Source organism: Chrysemys picta, chromosome 10 (genome assembly GCF_011386835.1).
Source record: "Chrysemys picta bellii isolate R12L10 chromosome 10, ASM1138683v2, whole genome shotgun sequence".
NCBI lineage: Eukaryota > Metazoa > Chordata > Testudines > Emydidae > Chrysemys > Chrysemys picta.
In genome coordinates, this window is record NC_088800.1 from 61,924,116 (window position 1) to 61,932,699 (window position 8,584).

Genomic DNA, 8,584 nt, shown 5'->3' on the forward strand with positions numbered 1-8,584 from the left:
GCCAGGATCAGTTGGGGAATTAGTCTGCCACTCTCATCTTAAGTAGTACTTTACCTTAACTGAAATCATGCTCGTATTTTTTTTTCTCCTACAGAAGAACAAAGGGACATTCAGTGAAGCAGAAAGGGACAATAGATTTAGAACTGGTAAAAGGACATTTTTTTTAGTACATTGTACAATTAACCTGTGGAACTCAAAGGCACAAAATATCTCTGAGACTAACAGTTTAGTAGAATTCAAAAAAGGATTACATGTGGATAAGAACATCCACAGTTATCAGAGATACAATTAAAAATTAAAGGGATATCAACTCTCATGCTTTGGGTCATAAATTTCTGGAGTTAGGAAAGTTCCCCTAGAGACCTGTTATTTCCAAATTTGTCTATTACAGGGATTTGTATATGTCACAGAGAGAATATTGGATTGGAGGGCATCTAATCTGATGTGGCATGACAATTCTTACATTTATGAATCATTTTATTTTTAATGGGCCTAACATTTTAACCTTCTGAAGGCTCTGGTCAGTAGCAGATTTTGATCATATGGTCTCATGGATATGGATAGGGATCTGTTTCAAACACGTTTCATTCATGCCGGCAGTTTCATCACTTTCATCATTTTCCAGTGATTCTGAATTTTAGTGATGACATTTCTAGAAAGTTACAAGTTTGGTCCAGGATAATAAGAAATTACTTTTCACCTTCCCCTTTTTATTTGGTAGAAGATAGACAACATTACAGAAGCTTATTGGCACAGGAAAAGAAAAAACACAAACGTAACCAGAATATTTTGTATTAAATTTGCCCATCTAGTTCTTGTCACTAGCGTCAGCTTACCTAAGCATTGAGGTTAATGTAATACAGTACAATATAGTACAACAAAGCAGTATGAATGAGGGACATCTGTACAAACATCTGCGATTTAAGCTGGCAACAATCACAATTCTGGGATTGTAAAACACATTGCGACTTGCTTTAAACTAGAAAATTGGCCAATTTCCAGCTGCATGACAATCTGGAATACACAGATGCATCCACAGAGAGTGTAAGGCTCTATTAGGGTTTCCAGCTGCTATGTCCAAAGCTAATCCCAATCTACAACACTTCTCTGCTTCTCCCTCCAAGCCCCTGAACCCACAGGACCTATCTGTCCCCTGCTGATTCCCAGCTGGACCATTCATTCAGGAACTAGCAAGCAGGGCTGGCTCTACCATTTTTGCTGCCCCAAGCAAAAAAAAAAGAAAAAAAGCGCTCGGATTGCCGCTGCCCGAACTGCCGAAGCAGGAAAAAAAAAGCGCTCGGACTGCCGCCGCCTGAACTGCCGCCGCCCGAACTGCCGAAGCAGGAAAAAAAAAGAAAAAGAAAAAGCTGCCCAGACTCTGCCGCCCCAAGAATGGACGGAATGCTGCCCCTTAGCATGTGCCGTCCCAGGCACCTGCTTGCTCCGCTGGTGCCTGGAGCCGGCCTTGCTAGCAAGGTCTCAGCAAAAGTTGGCCAGTAGTGCAAGTCAGGGGAATCAGGGACAGGAGCAAGCAAGGAAATGGACATCAAACAGCAGGGAGGGCAAGGAAACTAACACCAGTATGCAAGGAACAGACTGAGGTGCATTTGGAGGAGTGAGGGGGTGTCAAGAATCTGGGGGATGTCAAGTCTCTCATGGGTGGAAACAAAGGGAGTGGGAACAAAGCATGTTTTCCTTGGCATTCCTAAGCCCATCTGGAGCTAATTTTCAACATGAACATCAGAGCACTGAATTATGCAGACTTGACAAACACAGCTTTAGCTTTAATTAGGTAACAAGGGTTTTTTTTGGCTTTTTTTTACATAGAAATTTTATTGAGAGGCCCTGATTGCTACCATACTGCAATAATCACAAAGCTAGGCTCAACATTGTGAGTGTAACCTTGTTCACTGCATCCCTTAAATTCACAGACAACTCAGGCTAGGGAGACCTAAACATTGTGTATTACTGAAGAAACTGTATCACCTAGTTCTTTTATTCCCCACTGGAGAGAAGAATGATAGAAAAGGGTAGGAAAAAAGTCAAGAGATAATAAAAGTATGTTTGTTTAAAAAGTATGCTAACTGTAAAAATTCCAGTGCATTACAGTTTGCAGACAACACAGAGTTCCCCTTCCATCTTTGAAATTGTCTAATGTTCTTGCACCAGCTTAGCAATTTCATCATAGCAGGCAAATCAGCCAGCAAGAAAAAAAATGCAAAAATGTCTCTTTTAAAATAGATTTGTGACAGATGGGGCTAAGCACAACAATAGCAGTCCTTTCTTTAAACACATCAACATTGGTGACTTCCTGAATTCCACTAATTCTTTTGGCTGCAGGGTTATTTTCTTCTAGAAACTTTTCCCCAGCATGCAATATCTGGGGCTGGCCCTTTAAAATGGGGAGAGCCAAACAGCTCAGGCCCTAAAGTAGCCATTTTGGAACTGGCAGGGGTGTATCTTGCTGTTTTCCAGCTGGTAAGTTCCTTTTATATTTCCTTCCACTTTCTCCTTAAACTTTTTCTCAAGACCTATTTATTAGCAGCATGTATGGTGCAGTGCAGTTTGGTAGAGAACGATTTGGGCAACAGCCTCTGGTTGTGAGCTTCCAAAGGAAGGGTAGTCTCTACCTATTCATCTCAAGTATAGTTCAGAACACAACTCTCCTATGACCAGGTCACTTTGTTACCAGAGGAATTTCACTAGAATCAGCAATACAGTTTGCTTTCTGTCACGTGGGGTGGTGGAAGAGCCCCAAATCATTTTATAGTGGAATCCATTCATTACTGCAATGATACATAAATATTGACCCAGAAATGAGTTTGTGTCACAAAATGGCACTTTCTAACAGTTTATGTGTGTAGCAATGGTTATTTAATAAATCTCTAGTTATCTTTATTTCTCTTCCCCTTCCAGCCCCACTTATTATTTTTCCTAAGAATCTTCATGAATTACTGATATTATTTGCTCCTTTCTGTTGTTCTTCTGGAAGCCCTAAATGAGCCCACGACACAAACCAGGATTGCTAAATTGTGTAGGTCAGAGGAGTATAAATCTGACATAATAATTTGTCCAGGGAACTGTAGCAACTCAAGTTCAAGACTGTTTCTCAGCAAGTGTTTCAAGCCAGGAGGCAAATGAAATTGCAGTTGATAGGGGTAATGCTTGAACGTCAGAAAGGATAGGATAGGAGCCGTCTGGGTCAGTCTAAAGTTTGCCAGTTCATTGAATCATATTTATATTGGTTTATTTCAAAGTTGTTTCCTTTGCCCTTCCTACGAGAAGATGTTTTCCTGTTAGGTAGGAAGGCGCCTACGAGCAAGATGCTCTGAGATTTGGTTCACTCTCTGTGAGACAGAGAAAAATGATTTTGATGAAATGCCAAGCGAGAATATGTGCACATTGGAAAGTGACAGTAGCAGCATTGTGCAGGAGCCTGTTGCTGGCAGTAATATCTTGGCAAACAAAGAGAACTTTAGCTTTTAATCCAGACTAGAAGTTCAGGCGTTAGCTGTGAACCAGCAAATCCATTTGCAGCCTTTCCCAGAGGTGAGCTTAGCTGGCTGTGAGGTAGAGCCATTTAAAATCTCTCAAGCTGCTACCTGAGAAAGTTCACATTTTGCTTGTTTTCATCATCTGATTGCTGTTGGCAGCCTTAATTAGGGCCTCTTGTTCTTAGAGATAGATCTGTGTTTGCATTTAGCTAACTAAGTCTGCAGGAAACCTCCCTGAGCCCCAAAGGCTGGCAGAGATTACAGATCTAAGCTTTTAACCTTGTGAAAACAGCCTTGATGATTGCAGCTGCCCCTGGGGCAGCGCCTATGGAGAGGTAAGCACCTCCACCTGCTCTGCCTAGGATTTCACCAGCTTTGGAGTAAATGCACTAGTGCAGTTTCCCTTCTGTTTACTTCCTGGAGTGTAAATACAGTATCAAAATTCTGTGTATTGTCAGCCTCATGGCACATGATTTAGTAAAAGATGCTGTAAGATGGAGGCAAACCAACACCATGTTAGTCACCAAATGGAACTACTTGTTCCAAAGGTGTCTGGGTCTAGAGTGAAATATGTGTTCTGATGTGATTATTCTACAGGTGCTGTTTCAAACACTATGGGAGTGCTGGGGTGAGATTTACAGGTTGTATTGCAGTTCTAGCTATTAGATTAGAGCAGAATAAAATGCCTTTCCTAGGAAAGGTGTGAAAGATGTGCCACAGTACAAGCCATGGTTCTGCAAGTATTTCTATGTGGACAAGACCCTGCAGAGCTCCAATTATGTCAGGAATTCACCTACATGGAAAAACTTGTAGGATCAGGACCATACTTGATACAAATCTCAGCATGTTTAGCTCCTGCTGAGCAGCGTAGGTGACTTTGTCACCTCTCTCTGGCAACTCCCCACCGTAGTCCTGCCTTAATTTTTCAGGTGTGAGCCCTCAACTTTTCTAAGCAGATGGAACTAGGGCTTTTGAAACTTGATTTTCCTCCTCATTGGAACAAAACCAAGACCTTTTGAGAAATTTCATGAAAAAAGAAAACCACAAGAGGAAAACCACCCAAGAATTGAGACCTCTGACTCTCTACTGGTGGAGCTGTTCCACTTTGTGTGAATTATTAAATATTCACTGTGTGAGAGAGAAACTGACTCCAAATCAGGCAGAGCAGGGACTTATACCTGGGCCTTTCACATCCCAGGTAAGTGCCCTAACCACTGGGCTATTGTGTGTATGTGTGTCTTTGTCTCCCTCTCACAAAATTCCAATCCAGCTCTAGCACTAGCTCTAGCTATAATCCTCAGTATGTAACAGATGTACAGGGGCATCTGGAGATATATGTGTGAATAAACTAACCAATTGCTGAGACAAACCAGTAACAGTTGTGAGGGTCATAAATAATTTCACAGATTGCTGTTAGCTACTGGGGGGAGGCGGGAGGCTGGAAAAATGAACAGGTAGGAGAGAGTGGTGATGTCAATTGGACATTCTAAGAATAACTTATTTTTAATGCAAAGAAAGGACTAGAAAAGGATTGTACAAGAGGGAGGGTTGGAAAGTCAGGGCACACAAGAAGTCGAAAAGTGACCTTTACAAACTTGTATGATGTGGCCATATTAAAAAAAAAAAAAAAAAAAGACACACACAGAATGTGGCCTGCATCACCAATGCCAGTGATTTTGGGTGGCCAAGTTGAGATACCTTAAAGAACCCTGATTTTTCAGAGGGTGGGTCTTCAGCACTATCTGAAACTCAGGCCCCTGTAAAGCCTGGGACACCCAGTCACAAGTCCTTTTTGAAAATGTGGGCCAGCAGCTTTTACCAGCATCTCTTCAGTGCCATTGCCACTATATATTGCCTACGTTCTTGGGCAATGTCACCCATATGCCACTCAGTGTTACATGTTGTCCAGGAGAGCCCTGAATCTAGCCTTCCTATCTTGCTTAAGGAGGGGAATGCCCTATGGTATGTACAAAATCTGGATTTCAATGGGGATGTGGAGCTTTGGGTGGCTTTCTTGTGTGTCACTAGCCACAATTAGTGACCTGCAAATTGTCTTCCCAGCCATGCGAATGGGGAAGAATTTAGAACTTTGGTATGTAATATTGATACTAATTCTAGGTGTGGTATCTAATTTCCAGAGTTTCATTATACAATATTTAAATTGCTAGGTGTTGCATCACTCAGATGAGGCGCACTCATTGTAGCTGAGAAAGGGAGTACAGCAGTACATCGTATGCTCCCATGACCCTGTGTGGGCTGTGTGCCAGATGGCCCATTTGAAAGCTACTCTAATCTGCATAATCTGCCAACAGCCTGAAGGAGTTGGGAATCTGTAAGGAGCGGTGGAGGAAGAAGAGGAGCTGTTCCCCCTCTACGCTATAAGGAGGCTCCAAATAACATCTTTTTACCCGTACTCGGACCTCATTGTCTGTATCTTTTGTTTCTGCTCACGTGTAAATCTGTCAATAATACAAGTATGAGTGCCAGGTGTTATGTCTGACACAAATCAGTTCATTTATCATCTATAATCTTTTGTAAATGAATGTTTAAAATTTTGCTCTCTTTGGTCCTATATTACTGTTGCTGATGGCTGCTGTTCTCCTGCCTGTCTTCTCATTGATCCAAATGATTACCCTCAAAGATCTATTCCATTTTTCCTCTTCTCTACAAATTCTCCTCTTTGGTAGTTTTATTAATCAGTGGCAAATGAGCTCCTCACAACTGTTTACTCCTGAAAATTGTCTCATTGTTAAGAGGTTTGGCTGTTGTGATGATTTTGGCTCTTCCTACCTTCTTTGATCTTTTTTTTCCTGTGGTGAGTTCTCATTTGCAAAAGGTTCCACTGCAGGGGACCCTCTCTTCTGAGGCCTGGTCTCCACACACAGTTGTGCTGGTAAAGGTGGGATTTTAAATATGCTTTGTTAAATTGGTGCAACTTCGTGTTGTGGACCCTCTCCGCAGATTTATGCCCATGCAGAATGGGTGTAAAATGGCACCAAATCAGAATTCCCTACTCATGCCTGCGATAGCATTTTACACGACTTTGCATTCACTTTGTACAGATATAAAAGCTGTCTCAACACACAAGCCAATAGAGGATGAGGGTCACACATTGCCTCATCTCATTGTCACCAGGATACGTCAGTGTTGGCACACCAATGGAGCAAGAGGAGGATCAGGCCCATTTTGCTAAATGTAAACAATATGATTACACCCTATACTGAAGGCAAGAGAGAATCACAGCCATAGTTTTTGGCTATGCTTATATCCTACAAGGACATTAGTCTTTGCAATCTTCAGGGTCACCTTCAGATTTACTCTATGGAATATAAACATTATTGCTAATGTCCATACGATCCTCCAGCAAACAGACACAATAAAACTATGGTTTGCCATTCCTCTCTCCTTTTTTCTTTCTTTCATCCTCTGCAGAGCTGCTTGCAGGTGTGGTTGAGAAATAATATAACGTCTAGTCTGAAAATATACTGTGGAATCCACATTTTATCTTGAGGCTTTTATTTTCTTGCAGTAACTTTGATGCTAGGCACAATGTGGACTCATTATGCAGTTGGGAACATATCATGGCTACACATTAAGAAGGGATTACTTGAGCCCCCAATGTGGCTGGCTGCTTCCTTCTCTCTCTTCCTCTCACCCTAAGTAACTATAAACAACATGTAGACAAGACAAAACCCCAGCAATGAACAAAAGCTGCCTGCATGTTATCCATCAGTATTATTTAGGTAGGACATGCTGGGCTGTTCATGATACACTCATACTGTAAGTGATAAGCCATAACATATGGTATTCATTTACTTCTCCATTCCAACAGCAATATAGTGAAGACAATAAATTTTCCTGTTTGTTCTCTGACCCACTGTTCTTGGGTTAAGCAGCATGTTTTGTCTACATTTGTCAGTTGTTACAAGCTTCTAGCTGCTGTGGACTAGGGTATTGATGAACCCTGGAAAATGGAGCCTTGAATAATGTATAAAGCATTAAACATGCAACCGTTTCACAGGGGGAAAAAAGAAAAAAAAGTGTGTTATATGTTTTCTCTGTTGTAGCTCCTTCATTTACAAAACATATTTGTCAAGTCTTTTGCAAAGAATAATGCCATGATGCAGTTTCCCATCATTCTTGTTAATGGGACTGTCTTAGTGTTACAGTAAACAACCATAACTCTTGTGTCTCAGCCATTGTGAGACATGCTTAGTTTTTTCAGCATCCAATTAAGGGTGTTTTAAATGTCATCTAGAGTCATGGGAGTGGTTGTTTAGTCTCCAGTTCTACAGCAAAAGAGGGGGTATTTGGAAAGGGGTGATAAAATGGGTGTTTTAATAGGGCTGAATGCACTAGCAGGATTCTGGTGAAAGTTCACATGTTGGGATTTTTTTAGGTTTATTCATCAGATCTGCAGAGAACTGGGGTGCTGTAGGAAATAGAAATGAAGTGTTTTGGTAATTATTTGGGTGGGGGGAGACAGAAGCTACATTTAAAAATGCAAAAATAAATGTGATTAAAAGGGGGAAATACTGTAAAAATCTATACTATATAACTACCTTTTATTATTATCTAAATTGAAAAATAAAAGTGATAGGTGATTCATGCATTTTGCAAAACAAAGTAGTGTCATAAACCATTATATCTATGTTTTCATTAACAAAAGAAACTTTCTATCAAACAAATGTGAAGGGCTGTTATAAAGAGGAAGGTGATCAGTTGTTCTCTATGTCCACTGAAGGTAGGACAAGAAGTAATGGGCTTTATTTACAGCAAAGGCTATTTAGGTTAGATATTAGGAAAAACTTTCTAACTTTGAAGGTAGTTAAGCTCAGAATAGGCTTCCAAGGGAGGTCGTGGAGTTCCCACCATTGGAAGTGTTTAAAACAAGTTGGACAAATACCTGTCAGGAATGGTGTAGGTTTACTTTGTCCTCCCACAGTGGAGGGGGCTGGAGTTGACGTCTTCTTGAGGTTCCTTCCAGCCCTATATTTCCATGATTCTGTAAATGAGACCTGGGGCCAGATTTTCAGTGGCTGGAAATCAGTGCCGTTCCATTAGCTTCAATGGAAATATGGCAATTTACA

General features: G+C 41.0%; 1 long non-coding RNA gene across 1 annotated transcript; it reads left to right on the forward strand.

The window, feature by feature from the left end:
• Positions 1-2,392: 2,392 nt before the first annotated feature.
• LOC135974045 (uncharacterized) lies at positions 2,393-8,018 on the forward strand. Its single transcript, XR_010591169.1, has 3 exons — positions 2,393-2,478; positions 4,424-4,692; positions 5,663-8,018. It is a non-coding gene; the product is annotated as an uncharacterized LOC135974045 (long non-coding RNA).
• Positions 8,019-8,584: the final 566 nt, after the last annotated feature.